Source organism: Ambystoma mexicanum, chromosome 4p (assembly GCF_040938575.1).
Source record: "Ambystoma mexicanum isolate Mex_15411 chromosome 4p, UKY_AmexF1_1, whole genome shotgun sequence".
Classification (NCBI taxonomy): Eukaryota; Metazoa; Chordata; class Amphibia; order Caudata; family Ambystomatidae; genus Ambystoma; species Ambystoma mexicanum.
The window spans coordinates 228,128,414-228,146,381 of NC_090927.1; the positions used below are offsets into that span (position 1 = coordinate 228,128,414).

Here is a 17,968-nt window from a genome sequence, read left to right on the forward strand (position 1 = left end):
ACAGATATGGATACAATTAGAAATGTCAAAACGTATGGGTCAAGCTAGGAGTTGGAGATGAGGGATACTGAGAATTCCAGAAGTGGGATGTTAGGCACTATTGGTGTTTGTGCTTAATGCTGGAACTATCCATTCTGCATGACATTGATTAAACTTCGAACAACGGTGGATGTATTCAATCCTTTTAGTGATCACTCCTCCCCACCGCGGAGGCCAGCACGCTGCGGTAAGGAAATTACGTTTTAGATGCTGGCTCCTGGGACTTGCGGGAGGGGTTAAACAGATTCTCCCATGATCCCCTATTTAGGACGTGTAACTACATTCTAATGGAAAAACAAGACCACTTTTCTAGGACACGTACATACATCTAATGGGGTCTCAAATGGTTGATGTTCAAGAGTTACTTGTGATTTAATATAAAATAATTTGCAAGACATGAAATAAAGCTCTTAAAACAAAGCATAAACCACCACAAAAGCATTGCAATCCTCGCTCGAAATCTTGGCGGATGTAAGAACAACAAAACAATACAGAAACTTTAGAAGCATAACATCAGGGCACGTTCTCCGCAGAGGAGTGATGTTTCCATGAAGGTGCGCCATCTTCCACAGGCTCAAGCGTCGTTTTTAACAGAACCGCCGTAGCTGGTTGAAGGGGACCAAACCTCCAGGGAAAATGGACTTGGTTCCGTTTGACCAGCCATAGCAGCCTGCAATTCTCAGGTGGGGCCTTCGCGGCAAGACGAACCAGTGCTCGACGCCTGCATTGGAAAAAGGAGAGCATGTCACATCATGGCAAAGTCCAAGAACAAATTACAAACTATTGAAGCCACATGAAATAAAACCAAGCTGCCGTCTTTGTTCATTTCGTGTTAGCTAAAATGATTTATGTTTCGTTCTGGTTGTCACTTGTTATTCTATGCTCCCCTCTGTCTCCCCATCTGGCCTTTGCTCTCTTACGCCTCTCTCCCTTTTGACCTGGCCGCTTTCCAAGCCTCTCTAGTAGGTATGGTCTTCTAAAGCACCCATTCCCTCCCAGGCTATTGGATGGCCATGCAACATTCTACATGTTTAGTACTTTTGCTCTCTCCTCTGCTTTCATGTATATTTCCTTTTCAGCGAACCTTCCCCTCCTGCTCTTCTCCACCCATTCTGCAAAAACTCTGCCCCTCTCGTCTCCTCGACGTGCCTCGGTCCCCCCCGACCCCACTTTTGCCTGACTCTCCTGTCCCTCTACTCCTCCTTCTTTTGATCCTTCTCTTCAATCTACGCCCATGTCCTTCCATGGTGTGCAGCTGCCCTCATTCCCGCCCCTCCTCTTGTGCTATGCTCCACCCCATCCTCCGTTCTCCTCCGCACACTTTGACTCCCATCCACCATTCTCTACTTTGCCTTTTCTTCATTATGACAAGCATGCAATTTCAGTTTTTTTTTAACTTGACAATAGAACGATCATGACTTTACTGGGACATAGACACATGATTGTCCTTTTAATGAGGACACACACTTTCTGCCAGAAAGAAAACAGTACACTCGACGTTGTGTCAGCAATACAAAAGTGCCCCATCTGCGGGGAACCGTACAACAGCTCTCTCTAAAGCCACACAGACCGGTCTATGACAGTATTAGCATAACTGACCTAAAAACATTTGGCCTAAAACATTTGATCGAATTTTTTTGACCTTTCTTGGTCACATTTTATTAAATATATATATGGAGGTGGGTAAGAGTATAGATTAGGTTGAGGGGAAGTGGTGGCAGTTGCAGGGCTTCTCTCCCTCACATTTTAGACTGAAACAAAGGTCAAATAAATTTGATCAAATGTGATTAGGTCAAATGTTTTAGGTCAAATAGACCCAAACCGTCTAGGACAAACACTAGCTGTCAAAACCAATATTTATTCATCGTCTCCTTTATTCTGGTATCCTTGTCATCGCTTGTGACAAAAGGGTGAACGAAAATTGAATGCAGACAAAACCAAGATTGTACATTGGTGAAGAGCAGGTCAAGAAGGTCTCCCCAAAAAAAAAACCTTCTAAATGATATGATGGATTAAAAGTTGGATTGATTTAGGTGTGTCTGGAGAATTATGTCTCTTACTGTGAACCTTATCGGTCTGCTTGAAGACATAACACCACAGTGAGCAAGCTTTGGGTGTATGGCTGAAGAACTGGGCTTGTTCCCTCTCCTGATCCATGCACTGACAGTGCAGACGATCCTCCATTTTGGGAGTGTCTTCCATTGTTTAGATGCTTTTTCCAACTGTTTCTCCACACCCAGCCCCACTACCCATTGCTGATTTGTTGAAATCCAATCAGTTTCAACCCTGCTGTCCATGGTAGCAGCCAGAGCCATCTAGTACCCCAAATTGAGAACGGGTCTGAGGCTTAAGTTGAACGGGGTCAACCTCCACTGTACAACAAGCGCTACTGTCACTCAAAGCATGAACACATGCTCTTATTGGTCTGGAGGTGGGGATGTGCCGGCCCACCAAACTGCAGCGAGGCCACCAATAGTGGCAGCAGGCACTATACAAGACCACTTACATTACATGACATGTTGAGCCACAGTGGTGGAGCTTAATCCTAGACATGGGCTGTGGCCGCATGGAAGGGGTGTGAAGTTCACCTCTTGGGGCAAGGGCAAGATTTCGCATGACTGCTAGTAAGCACAAGGCAACATATTCATTGCAACACACAGATGTTGAAATACGATTATGAATGCGTGCTCTTTGCCAGCCTCCTACCCACCGCCATTTTAACATCTGGCGGATGAGATGTGTATGCGGCAGGGTGTTCTAGGGATAGAGGAAGGGAATAGTCCTTTTCAGGAGCTTTCCGGCCAGCTGTCATTCAGGCACTGCAGGCTGGCAGCTACCCAGCACCACAGCAGCTGCAGACAGGGGGCACGTGGCAGCGCTTCGAAATAAGGACAAGAGGGGCATTTTTCTAACCCCCAAGAGGCCCCTGTCTACATCTGTGTTACTTGTCTGCGGGTTGGCAGACCGCGTTTTTCTCTTTTTGAGGGCAATGTTACACACTTAAAACTTTGCTTAATCCCCAGGAAACAGCGCTGGGCCCTCTTTCCAAGAAATGAACAGGCAGAGCAGGGAGAATTGAAGGCAGAGTGGCTTGTTAGCGGGCTGCTAATTTTATGGGCCAGTGTTCACCTTGGCAGATCTGCTAAAGATATGTTCAATGAGACAGGTCGCGCGCTTCTCGGTCGGGCTGCTGTAAGCTATGGCACCGCCGCGGCACTTCTGAAAATGGCTGCTATACGTTCAAGGGCGCTGAGTGGGCAGGTCTCAGCAGAGCTGATACGCTTTTAATGGCACTGGAGGACATTTCTCAAGACGGCTACTATACATTTAATGGCCCTCTGCTAGGATGCATCCGCAAGTCTGCTATACTGTCAGTGGGACGGTGCAAGAAGTTCTCCGCAGGGCTGGTATGGCTGTAACAACACTGGGCCAGCTTCCAACGACACCCTATCATGACTGCGCTGATATGTGGCCATGCTTTGAATTGGACCATGAGAGTATTTTTCCATGCAGGGCTGCAAGACCATGAATGCCACCGGGTGCAGACTTCCCAGCAGGGCTGCCATACTTCTAATGCAACAGTCCTAGCGATTGCCAGAAGGAGGCAGGTGGCAAGAAACACAATTTCTGCACTTCTGTCTCATTCTCCACCTCATAGCAATCCCTCTGGTCCTACACTTGAGGGTTGTGGGCTGCACACCTATAAACTGACTCGTATATTCAACTGGGGGCGGGGGTGGAGTGTGGGGGTTTGCAGCACAAGGGTTGACTTCTGCTTCATTCAAAATAATGAAATCAACAATGTGCCCACCAGTTGGCATTAGTTTTCGCGGATCTGAGCTTTACCTCATTCCTTTAACTCCGTTTCGGAGATGTTTTAGTTCATCCAGCCCCACCTTTCACTAATCCAGGCGTCTGCAACCTGTGGCTCCCCAGGTGTTTTGCACTACGACTCCCTTGATCCATCACCATTGGCTGTATTAGCTTGGACTGATTGGAGTTGTAGTCCAAAATATCTGCAGAGTCCAAAATTACAGACCCCTGCACTAATGAGTCCGAAAGGAATGCACCTTCGCCATTTATTCCTGCCTGAAATTGCATATTTGGCAGCAAGTGGAGAAAAGCGTGCAGTGCTTACACACCATTGATATCTACAGGTTAGGCACAATGTGGGTCCTGTTTCAAGAAACTAGTTATTACAACAGGTGCACACATCGGAAATTGTCAATGCTTTTGGCACGTGGAGCTGAAGCATCAAACAAAATGAGCATTTCTGTCCTGCCTCACACACCCCGCCACCCCAAAGAAATGCATTTGCACTTCTTTGTGCTACAAAGTATATTTTACTTTGGTATGTTATTGAGACTTCCAAAGCACTTTCGCCAAAGCGCTGTACAATAAATATAGTAACACATAGTGCAAAAAGATAAAATGCAAACTGATGACTAAGGGCCCGATTAATGGAATATTTGCACGGTTCAAAGTGACTTTGCACTGCTGAAAAGTGACTTTTCACTGCCGACACAAATCCTTGCAGAGACCGGGCAAAGTCATTTTGAACTGCAAAAATGATGACTTTGCCCAGACTTTGCACTGCAAAAATACACTTTGCACGGTTCATGAATCAGGGCTGTGAAATTTGTATGGTTATGCAAAGCCAATTGAAGCCAATTGAAGGAAATGTACATATTTCACCTTGATATGCTAATTTCTGGTGACATCACATCCCATTGCATTGTGTATGTTAATGAGTTCCTCCACTTTATCTGGGGGACTTGACCCCTGCCTGTGACCTTCAGGTTACGCACATATCCATGCAGTAGGTGCCTTTGTCCACTGAGCTATTTTACCGGCCTTCAATTTACTAGTTTAATAAAGAGGTTCAGAAAAGAAAGCGGTATTGGTTGTTACGGTTGGTTGAATCACAATGTATATAAAATAACAATAACATGACAGACTTCTTTCATTATTAAAACCATTCAATTGAACATGTTCGATGTTATGGCACCAGTAATGTGGTATATACAGGAAATCTGCAACACTTTCACATTGATGATGTTCCCATAGAAGCCATTCGGGCAAAGTCCGCCCTCCTAAACCGTGGCCTCCGGACTCCATCATGGCGCAATGCTCTTCCGCATATCGTTGCGTTGCGCGGTGGTTGAGGCGCCGCCTCGCCGCAGTGATCACACAGTGCTGGTGTCCTTCGATGGTGAGCTCAGCGAAACCACACACTTCCTTACATTCCATAGCCGAGTAATTCATATGGGGATATAAAGAAGCATGTCGTTTCGTCTGAACAGCTCTGCGACCCCTGCCCACCTCGAGTGGGAAGCCACGCTGCCAACATCTTGCTTCTTTACCTCGCTTTGCCCAACAGACAAGACATCCGGTAACATACACATTGTGCAAATGGTTTATTTAGCAAACCTCTCTGGAGAGAGCGAGGCCTTCTTGCTACGCATGCTCAGACTGACCAACACCCCCCGTCCTCTCCCGGAGGCCGCCAGAGCAGCTGTTGACCTTGAAAAGCCACCCTGTGTCACTTACCAATTGCAGCCATGTCTCTGGGCTTGGTATAGAGTGAGAATCTGCGACCAGGGAACAAGGGCTACCTCATGGCCTTAACTGTCCACATCGGTGTCCAAAACACATTCGGAAGACTGGTTATCAATACTGCATGCCAGGTTATAGAACACAGTAACATATCTACAGATATACATTATAGACCGTCAGGGTATATAACACAGTGACCTGTCTACAGCTATACATTATAGGCCTGCCAAGGTGTACAACACAGGTGCATATCTACAAGTTTCAATTATAACCTTTCAGGGTATAGAACACAGTAACATATCTACAGATATACATTATAGCCTGTGAGGGTTTATAACAGAGTGACCTGTCTACAGGGATACATTATAGGCCTGCCAAGGTGTACAACACAGGTGCATATTTACAAGTTTCAATTATAACCTTTCAGGGTATAGAACACAGTAACATATCTACAGATATACATTATAGCCTGTCAGGGTTTATAACAGAGTGACCTGTCTACAGGGATACATTATAGGCCTGCCAAGGTGTACAACACAGGTGCATATTTACAAGTTTCAATTATAACATTTCAGGGTATAGAACACAGTAACATATCTACAGCTATACATTATAGCCTGTCAGGGTTTATAACAGAGTGACCTGTCTACAGGGATACATTATAGGCCTGCCAAGGTGTACAACACAGGTGCATATTTACAAGTTTCAATTATAACCTTTCAGGGCATACAACATAGTAACATGTATACAGGGGTACATTACTGCCTGTCTGGGTAAATAATAAAGGTGCATGTATTCACAAATACTGCATAGCCTGCCAGGATATGCAACACTGCTATATGCAGCTTTTCAGGAATGACAGCACCGTTACAGGAGCGCAGGTACACGATGTAGTCAGGATATACAATACTGCTAAATGTCTATTAGTATTCAATATAGCCTGCCAAGATATACTGAGCAGTAACACGTGTACAGATATACATTATGGCCTGCCAGAGGAAATAATACATTTAGATGTATTCAAAGATGTCATATAACCGGCCATGATATAAAAAAGAGTTACAGGTGTACCAATATATATATTATAACTTGCAGAGTCTTGGTTAAATGCTGGCAAGCATACGTTATAACCTGCCAGGATATACTTATCGGATACTAGTGTATAGTTACAGATACATAATACAATATTTTTAATGTACACACAAGTATACAATTGACTCTGCCGGGGTATATTAAACAGTTATCAATATATAGATACACAGCTATGACTTGACATGTGCCTTAATATAGCTGGAATGCAAGGGAGGGTATACTGTATAATGTACACCAGTATCTTGTCAGTGCGTACAGGTAGTTTGTCATTCATTGTAGCGCCCCAGAGTACAGACTGCAGTTATAGGCACGTTGATTTGTACACTAGCCTGTAAAGGTATACACTTTATGTATACAGGTATACACACCATATTCTTCCAGTCCAGCATATATGGTACAATTAGTGCTACTGTGCACAGATATACCTTTACTTTGACACTAAAGTGTGTAACACAAATGTTATGAATACACACATATCATAGATTTACATGAATATGATATAGCCTCCCATGGTGTGCAATAATACCCCAGGCATACATTATATCGATTCAAATGGTACTTACATACGCATGAACAGGATACCAGGGCTGCCTGATGGAATATTAACTGTAGATGCAGGCATACAGATGTGCAGCATGTAGCCTACTCATGTGTAAAATACACATATATGTTTATAGGTATGCTTTATAATCTACCAAGCTATAGACTAACGGTACAGTGATACACATAGATGGCAATGGATGTGGGCGCGGATACAGGCCATTGATGTGTTTTGCTATTGTTCTGTTGTGGCTATTATACGGGCAGACTGGGGGCTACAATACTTGTATAATCAATGTCTACCAAGGATCGGCAGAGCCAACCGCTTTGGCATTTGTGTAGGCATGGGATCCACATTTTACATTAGATGGGCATTGCCAGGCACTGTCATAGAAATACTGCCAGATCAGGAGATGGCAACAGCTGGTAAATAGTGTTAGTACCTGGCATATTATGGCAGTGCCTGGAAAAACCAATCTAGAGCCTACACAAGAGCCAAAATTGTTGGCGTGGTCAATGCTGGTTTTTAAAGTGATTTCTGAGCAAGGGGCATATGAAGGACACTCATGCTTCTTATGGATCGAGTGGCTAAAGACTTGCTTAATACAGTTTAATTAGTTCAGGGGCTGGTTTAGCTGATCTATAGCTGCAATTAGCAATTGACTTTCAGAAGGCTGCTCAGAAAGTGCAGAGCTAACTCAAGGAGTTTCTAGGTGGGGTATGGTTTTGGGTGAAGAGGGGAGATAGCGGATGGGAATAGGCATAGGGCAGAGCCAGTCAACGGGTGGGTAAATCCCAAACACCCGCCAGCTGTGTATCACTCTTCACATCACTCACCTACCTTCACATCCCATAACATTAGTTTTGGCTGTTAGGCAGCACTTTCAGCACCCTCTAATAGCCAAAACTAAATATGAACACCTGTAATATTGAAACAATATAGGAAAGAAGCAGAATATTAGAGGAGCGTTTCCAATTGGGCGTCCCTGAGATGCCATCAGGATATTGTGATGTCGTTGTACCAATGCTTGTGGTCTTTCCCACAGATATAGGAAGTCATCCACTTTGGGTTACAGCACGCGTTTTATAGAAAGGCCCCAGTGACCTAATGCTAGAGTTGCAGCAGTGTCCTCCTATCTCTATGCCCATACAGGGTATTAATAAACACTTGGTAGCAAATGCGTGCGCACGCACTGGCACTATAATTAGCCACTGCTTTTCAAAAACACCTGCTCCCCTCCAACAGCTGCTTGGGACCTTTACATCAGCTTCCGCTTTAAATAGAACACAAAATCACATCACACAATTCGTTTTTGGAGACATGGGAACTACATACACCAATTGGGAATCTGAAAGATGGCCTAGGGCAGGAAAAGATGAACGGTGTTTCAGTCAGTGTCCTAAATGGGAGCGCACCCTTGGCACTGGTGTCACAAAGTAAATCGCCCCCTGTTACTATTATAGACCCCAAGAAACTGCATTCTAGAATGGAGTCCCCTTAGGAGAACATACGTCCGAAATGGAAATTCAAAGTAGGGTAATATTTGAGGGACAACAGCTAATAATAATAATAATAATAATAATCATCATCATCATCATTCCTGGTGGCATTATCATTTGACCACTTACAAAGGCTTAAAAATTGACACAGAATGTGGTCTTTTTGGACATTTAACTTGACAGATTTGTCGGAAAAACAAGACGCAATTCCTTAACATATTAAGACAAAAAAACTGAAGCAAACAGACCTCATTAGACACTGATAACTAGCCCCCAAGAAGTAACTGCAGTGAGCTGGAAGTTTCAACTGGGTCCAGTAGAAACCATTTAAAATTAGCCAACAGCAAATGCCACCACACATTAGGGCGATGATAGTAACATCAATAATAATAATAATAATAATAATAATAATAATGAAGATAATAATAATTATTATTTTTCTACCACAGCAAAAAGGCTAAGGGAATATTAACGGGAAAATACTGTGCACACGCACAAACATGCACAATTACTTTTAGAGTGCGACAAGAAAATAAGAAATCAAGAGAAATGGAGACACGTGGGTGTAATGGAAAAAGTGTGGGTCACAAATGAAAAAAGATGTCAAGATATTTAAAGTTCCATTGATTAAAATAAGACATTATATATGGAAGCTGAGGACTAGGCGACATTTGAGAAAGGAAATTATTCTCAAGAGTACGTTTAGGCTCCTCAAAATCTGGTGCAAACAGAGCGATGGGCTGGCTTTATTTAAAGAAGAAGACTTTGAGGATGGCCATGTTATGTTATTGGTGCCTCATGCAAGATGGCTGCCGGTTACACAGTGAACACACGTTGGTTCAGAAGATGTAGACAGGGCTTGGGTAACATTCACTAAGAGGCCTCATTTTAATAGGAGCGGGCCTGCAGTGATCATCTCCAGAGAGATACAATGCTGATTTGAAAGGCAGTACATTGTCTTGGCGTTTCCCTAAACATCAAAACAGCAGTCTTTTTTTAAAATCAAGAAAAACGAGCATGTATTTTCTTTATCATTTTTGGAACAATTCCAGACCAACTTTTTTGAGGATCAGTGGCACATTGAACTATAATTTATGTTTAAAAAGTACACAAAAATACAGACCTTGGCGCTTTCCAGTGCTGAGTCCAGAGTGTTTAGACCTGGCAAGGTAACAGTTGGTGGACAGTGCCAGCCTGGGCAGGGAAGGCCTATGCACTCAATTCAAAGGAATGTGAAGATGGCGTGCTTTGGGTGTCATGGGACGGAGAGCAGTGGCCGCTCCATTACTAATGGGTGGTGGGCTGCTGGACTCTTACTTAGCGGAATTGCCCACACCTTCTAATATTATCAAATTTAACAGAAGGGCATTTTGACTCAGACCTGAGAGGTCCTCTCTCATCTCAAGTGTGCTGATCAAACTGGAAACTGCGATACATGTAAAGGAAAGAGGCGAAAAAAAGGTAAGCAGAGGCTAAAATGGCACAGTAATCCCCCCAAAATGGATCGAGATGGGATTCCCAATTGGCCTACTTTGGGGGTGGAACAGGACTGATTTGCTTGTGTCCCTCTGGGCGCTTGTCCTCTGCTAGAGGAGAGTGACTGACACACAGGGAGGTCATGCCCCCTAAAATAAGGCAGGAGTAATCTCTGCTTTTTCTGTGTGTATTAGCGGTACTTGTCACTTCCCCGCCCCATGACAAGCACCGTCTCTGCAGGAAATGGATGAAAGACTTACAGGACCTCCACCATTCCCTGCCCATGCTGCACACCAGCAAGCCGGCTTTCTCCTTCCTTGCCCGCATCTCAATCCTTGGCAAGGAAGGTCGAACCTGTAGCCGGCTGGAACATGAGCAAGGCGGGGCATGGAACCTGCATTTCCCCATGCAAGCATGTTGAGTTTTGGTATCAGGCTGCATGCCAGTTGTGTGAACTGCCCTGGGGTGGAGAGAAGGCTATGTATTCCACATACAAGCTAAGATGGGGCAGTGCCTGCCACCGTTAACCTTGTATTTTTGTAGGAATACGTGTATTTTAAGTGCTTCCAAAGAGTGTTTTCTGTTGTTGTCTCACTCAGTAAAGCAACACGGACATCCCCACTTTTTTCCTTGTTGGGATAGAACAGCTGGCATTAAAGGGCATACTCAAGTGCCACTTAAGCTAGAGATGGAGCAGGAAACATCAGTTTAAAGTTTGGTATAGTATTAAACCTAAGAATGGGAATTCTCCCAGATTACGTCATCACTATGGGCCTTTGCTCTCGAGCGTCCATTTTTGTTTGCTCATATAGTAGAAGTAATGTGGCGATTTGCCGATGTTCAGAATGAGTCGTCCAATTGTGGACCCATGAATTAGAACCCAGGTCAGCGAGAGGCATCACAAGCCCTTGCGCACACATTCTCCCATGTAACCTAAAGCTTTGCAACACACTACTTGTACAAATGATCACCCGTGACCAGCTGCCTCCCTCTGATAGGACAATCACATGGTTTCTACTGGATCCAGTTGTGGGCGAACAGAGTTTTCAGCAGCTGCTTGTCCACTTCAGAAAGGTGTGCCCCTAGGCATTATCTGGGCGTATACAGTCAATATTCAAATAAAAGAAGAAACAGATGAACTGCAATTGAACGCAGTGCACACCCTTTATAAGTAGTCAGTCCCTGCCCGGCACAGTAAAGACCTCTTTCGAACCCCCTCAAAACATTGTCTTGGAAAAGAAGGGCCATCTTCAAAAATAACACACAGATATCACCTGCCAGTTATGTTGCTTGCTAGAACTCCCAGGTAATCAAACGGAGGCCACGATGACAGTGTGATTTGCAGGGAATTAGACAATTTGGTCTAATTAAGAAGCTAGGATTGGAACACACACCTGAGCCCCCAATTTGGTTGCTGCATTAGCCTAAACAACAAACAAAATAAAAACACCTAGCTTGGATGTTCTGGCTCCTTTGCTAGGTAAAACACCTGAGACTGGATTATGCAGCACGAGTGCTACACATGGCACAACTACACAGATACTACAGAATGGTGCAGACAGGTTTTGTCAGACGATGTATCCTATAAAAAAAGGTTGCACTGACTGGGGCAAAAAGAATCAGACTGTGCCTGTATGAAAGTGTCCTAGGCAACATAAACAGAACTGTGTTTTCTCCATGGGCCTGATTCACAGAGCATTTCCCTATGGGATCTCACCATTATAAAACGCTTCTGTGAATCAGGCCAATTTCACGTTACGCCGCAAACATAATAAACTTCACATTTGCCCTGGTGAAAACATATTTAGAAAATCCCGATTTGGGGCTAAACCTGCTTGCTGTGTTGCCTATTATCTAAGCAGAACATGTGCGCCTTGAAACACCTTTTGCTGTATAGGCGCATTATAAATACAAGCATTTGCCACATTTCGTGGCCAAGGTAAAGCTTCTGTAATATGACCCCTTGAGGCATAACACGAGTTATACGAGTTATAGTCCTTCCACTAGACATATAGGGCCAGATTTACTCTGCGTTTTTCAATGGGTTTTTTCCCATTGAAAATCGCTTTTATAAATCACGCCCTTAACAGTTCCACCGTTTGTCAAAGGTATGAGTGCTTTGATTGAAAATGTCACCTCCAGCATTTAGTGCCTCCCTGTGATTTTATTGCAGGAAATTAGGGGTACTGCAACTTGTTTGAATCCCCCCCGCCCCCGCCTCCTACTATCACCCCACAGTCTCTCCTCGCATCCTACGTTACACCACTCACATCAGGATTCTAAGATTCTGGGAATGGCTCGGGCACTCCAGACGATGAGATCCCCAAAACTGGTCAGTGGGCAAACAATTCACGGGAAAGAAAAAAGAGTTAACTCCCACTCCCACCAAGAGGTCGCATACCTTTACAACGAGGGGTCGCTGTGCCGTCCGTTCCGCACGTCAGATGAAGGGGTGACGCAGCAGCAGGGACGCTTCACTCAGAAGAGAGACGACACAACTGGAACACGTCTGGAACATGTCCCCAAATACTGACTTAGACCACCCCTGCCCCTGGGGCCCTTCCCGCCATCCCGCGTCTCCGTCGCCGCTTTCCCAAACCTATCCCAAATATGTATTTACCTCTAAAAGTCGCTAGGCCAGCCTTTCACTCTAGCAGGAGAGTCCAGTTCAGGCAAAGCCATGGAATCGTTCCTATGTAGTCACATGTTTACCTATCCTGGGTTTCATAGGTAAGTTGCGAAGGTCCCTCTATCTATCTACATACCCATCTCTCCGCCTGTCTGCTGTTGTGGCTTTCTCTCTATTTAACTCACCCCCCAAACGAGCACGCGCGGTATAAACCAAGTGCCAGGACCCTTTTCCTCTAGCATAGTTCGGAATCTGCAGCCCCCCAATCCCGCCTGCCCTGCTCCTAGAGTGGAAAGCGTGCAGCGCAGCACTACTCACACGAACATGTCTGCATGCTAGGTAGAGCACAGAGGCGGAATGATCCCAGCGCAGCGAAAGTAAACACGGTCCATCCTGATCTAAAGCTACCGGCAACATTAAAATCACCGACTGTTTCGGTCTGCTCTCCTCGGCTCCCCTCTCTCCTCGGCCTTCCCGTCCTCTCCTCCCAGACCTCCGGCGCGCCTCTCTCTCTCTCCCCTGGCTTGGGATCTCTTCCCCGACCTCCCGGATTATGCCCTGAAAAGGGCCGCGTGCCCCCTTTTGTACCGCCTGTTCCCCCGTGAGTCGGGCCTCACACCTGTCCGCGTCCTTTAGAGGCCTAGGGCGGCTGTGCCTCCTGTGCGACTCCATCACTGCAGTGACAGGGCACCGAGGGCGGTAAAATGACACCCCCTCAGCTGTCCCGCTAAATGAGGCCTCATCTCTCATCCATAGCCTTTTTCAGAGGCCCGAACTCCTGAGCTGCTGCCTGTTTATAGAATTAAACTGAGGGGAACAGAGCATTATTCTGTGACAAACAAGCTCGAAATTTCGATAGAAATCTATTTGTTAAGGACTTTACTCTCACCGAGTGACATAAAAGGAAACGTGCATGCATATATTCTAGCTAGTGTTCGAATATACCGTGCTCTGAAGCAGGCCTTGCCGTGGCGCATTATACATTATCAGTAAATAAAGAGGGGCCTTAATCTTGGAACTTTTAGAGCAGTGCAAAGTGACTTTTTTATTTTATTTTTATTGTATCTGGTTTATATAACCTTTACATGTTTTGCATAAGAATGACGTTCATCGTTATTGTGACTTTGTACTATTGCACAGTGCCTTTGCACTGCCAAAAAGCACCCGCATTCACAGATGGGTGCAAAGTGTATTTTTGCAGTGCAAAGTCACTTTTCACCACACTAACATTTCCATGAATTAAGCCCATAGAGTTAATATCCCCTTAAGAAAGCGCCTGTCTTTCCGAAATATGGTGCTATTTGTAGTGGATGAAGCCTTCCTTTTGTTTCATGGGGCTCCATTTGGCTTTTATTAATGCTCCTTTCTGTAGCTGCACGCATACAACACTGCTTCAGATGCCTCTATCACACACTGTCAAAAGACCTGTTACGTCAGGGACAGCCTGAAGGCATTTCAATCTTTTCAGGTGAAATGGGTCCCAGGGATCTGGGTCCCAGGGATCTGGGGGCCCGAGCTGCTGCTCCCTGTCGGCGGTCTTATGGCACAGAAACATAGTGCTTTAATGTGGGGCTTTACACGTGCAGGGTGCACGTTACATAGAGGGGCTAACCCCTACTATGGCTGCCTACCAAGTAATAATACATCATATACATTGGCCACACATAATGACATGAGACAGAGACCTCTTCTGATTTTCGAAAAATATAATACATTTTATTGGAAAAACTCATGGTCGCTTTCTTAGAGTCATCCTAACGGGCGATCCCAGCCCTGCCCAGGCCACAAGTATGCCTGAACCAAAAACCTCATCCTTTCCCCAGTGGCTCTGCTAAGCCTGTGTTACATAGTCCAATTCCAAACCGGTGAGCCCTTTGCACTTCCATTTCCGCTCTTGCGAGAACGGCCGCCCTGGTATACGACTGCCAGTTCAGTCACTCCCATTTAGCCCATGGAGCCAACAAGGCCACTGCATCAGTTGTTGAGGAGTCCCAACCGTCCCCAGTGGTGTCAGTGCCCGTCTCCTCCATCCTGGCTGATGCAGCCAGTGGTTATAGCTCGTGGAAACACTGAAGCATGCCTCCTTCTCTAGGACTGCCCTTGTTTCTCAGCCACACTTTGGGGGTGGCGCCCCAGCACTCCAAAATGCCCCCACAAGCATCAGTTACATTTCTCATACTCACCATCACAAACTATGCACATCCTGCCTTTGACAGCACTCACAGCAGCCCTGAGTTGAAGGTTTACATACCTGCATCGGACAGAAGAACCCTGTCTTTAGCAGAGTCCTATCGGTCTCTCCCGCACAACAAGTGCCTGACAAAAGCCAGCCCTTCTTACTTCATAAATCGTTCCACATTTTTATTGACCCATCTCCTAGACTTTTCCATGGCTGTGTTGGACCCTGCTCCACGCCGCACACTCCTCGGGAGCATTTCTGACCATGCTATTTCTATTTAGGAAGCATCCTCCCTAAAATTCTGATGCCCTCATACATCTCCTTAAGTAACCAACCCATTCCCAAATTAGCGAGGCCATTACCCCCAAGGTGTACTATGGGCATCCTGGGTGCCATCATCCTGGCCAGTTGTCTGCGCACCCCAGGGAGCAAAGCGCACCACCGGATGCCTGGTGTGCCCAGCCAGACGAGCTCTGTGTCCTGAAATCCTAAGTGGGTCCCTCGCCTAGGCCCTGCCCGGGCACTCTTTTTTCTGCCCAGATAATGAAAGAGTGGCCAATGACCCAGACTGTGCGACCCGCTGGAATAGAAACAAAACACCACATGTTATAAAGCACGCCCCTTCCATCGGACCACCCCCCTGCCTCCCAGTATTCCTCCCTGAACCCTCACATCCCAGGCGGTACCCCGGCGTCCTGCCCCCTTGCCCAGATATATGACTTATACCGATCTGACTCACATCTACCCATCTTTTTAATGACTGACCCCAGCATACCTGCCTGGAATGCCGTCATTGCTGCCCCATCCTGAATCCATGTGAAGACCACCCATCCCCTGACATCCTACTTTCTTCAATGTTGCTGCTAACACCCTGCAGAATTGAAACGTGGTCAAAGAGGATGCATCCCCGTGAACCAGGAGGTACCGACCCTCTGCTGGCCTACATGATATGTATTGAGAGGGCAGGCAGGTGGGGCAACTGTCTTGATCCGCTGCCCTGTATAACGTCACAGAGCTACCCCTGCCTAGCTGATGGGTCTTTGACCTTCTCCCCCTTAAACTGACACCCCTGTTCGTAAATGTTACATCGCCCATTGCCAGCGCCCTTCCAGATTCGTCATCTTTCCCAGTAGGGACCAGCTGGCTCACCCGAAGTGCCCCAAAAAATGCCACTGCAAATACGGCCCTGAAGAGCCTGACCTCAAACCCATTGTAGCAGACCCCCTCTAATGCACCCAGTAGCCTCACCAGCACCTCAAAGTCAATCGTCTTATGGTCATCCTTCTTGTGCTCTTCCAGTATTGCCCAACCTTTGATTGCGGCCCTCAAAGAGAAGATCTTAGTGGGGTCCCCAGCACCCCTTACTTTGGCATAGAATGCTATAGCTGTGTAAGTAACTCCAATCAAGCAATCCCACTAAGTCAGTGCCTTGTCTGGGATGCCGAAGGGAATCCCTTATTTATATATTTTTATGGCAAGTTATAATCTGGATGATGAACCCTTGTATAACACCCCTCTCTTAGAATCCCCCTTGACCCCGCTGAGCCAAGAAGTAGGTTTGTTTTGCAAATTTAAAGGTTTATTTGAAAAGTAAACAATATATATATATCACACTTTTATAATAAATTAATGTTTGATAGCACACTTGGGAAGATGATAGTGATCAACAATGGATAATGTTACAGTGGTACACTCTTTTTGATGGATTAGAAGTGATATAGAGAGGATAAAGTAGCTGAGAATGCTTTTATGGCTTCAAGGACAATGCAATGATGAATGAAAATGCAGTACAGAAAATAAACTTGATATGGCTTCAACAAAAGACAATGTAATCACTTTTCCTTGACAATTCCCTCCCCCCCTTTATGCAATATAAGGAGATGGAAAGCAGAGCACACAGTTCTCAGGAATGCAATCAGATACAATACGAAATTCAGTTCCCCCCCAGCAAGCTTAGAGGAAAACAGGTAGAAGTTTGAAACACAGGTCCAAAATGCTTTGAATGTGATGACAATGAAGTGAGAAATGTGCTAAAATGCTTTTAATTCCCTCTAGAGGTTCAGGGTGGGTGATATCTAGTTTATATTAGTTCAGGCTCACTTTAGCAATGCTCTATGAGTAACTAGCAGGTTAAAACGAATTTTAGCAAAGGAAAGCAAGGAGCTGCTGATTTTTACGCGTGGCTGAAATTGTGCAAAATGTCAAATCGCGGCAAATTTAATCGCGTGCATCGAGCGTAATTACGGAAGCCCTATAAGGAGTAGGAAGTCGGTTCTAGGTTCTTAGCTTTAAGATAAAAGTTAAATTTCGCTCCTAGCACAAACGGTTCCGGAGATACACCCGATTTAGTCAAGGTAGTTTTTCGGATTTGAAATTTTAAAGCTCAGAATGACAGATGGCAGTTTTCAGTTTTAAAGATGACAGAATGACACGATTCTAGGAGGCAGTTCTAATAGGCTAAAATAGTTTGGATTAGATTATTTTAAACTAAGAGATTGGTTTTGGCACAGTGAGTACTCACACTATATTTTTGAAATAAGCCGTCAAGGTCTGGTCAGGCTGGACGGGACTTCCGGCGGGTGGTTCTGAAGTCCCGGCTATCTGGGTCTGCTCTGCTCTCTGGGTCTGTCAAGCACCGGTTCTGCTCACAACGGTCTGGTTTGCGCTTCTCTCTGGTTCCGGATACAGCACTGCTTTCTGGATACTGCTACAGGTTCTTGCAGAAGTTCTTGGAAAAAAATTCAAACAGCTCGCCCGACTGTTGAATAGTTTGGTTGGTTTTGAGCCCTGCTGAAGAGGATTCAGCTTGTGGATTCAGGCCTCTCTGCTACAAAGTCTGGAGTTAATTTCTGCTACAGGTTCTGGAGATTGATGGATTTGAAGTCTGGATCTCTGGATGTGAAGTCTGAAGTCTCCCGCAAAGCGTCCCGCAAGAAAGTGGAAAGTGAATGTTCCTA

At 45.4% G+C, this 17,968-nt stretch overlaps 1 long non-coding RNA gene across 1 annotated transcript; it reads right to left on the reverse strand.

Moving 5' to 3' along the window:
• Nucleotides 1-386: 386 nt before the first annotated feature.
• LOC138453165 (uncharacterized) lies at nucleotides 387-13,369 on the reverse strand. The gene is made up of 2 exons (XR_011260372.1): nucleotides 12,605-13,369; nucleotides 387-760 (listed from the first exon to the last, which is right to left on the reverse strand). It is a non-coding gene; the product is annotated as an uncharacterized lncRNA (long non-coding RNA).
• Between the last annotated feature and the right edge of the window lie 4,599 nt (nucleotides 13,370-17,968).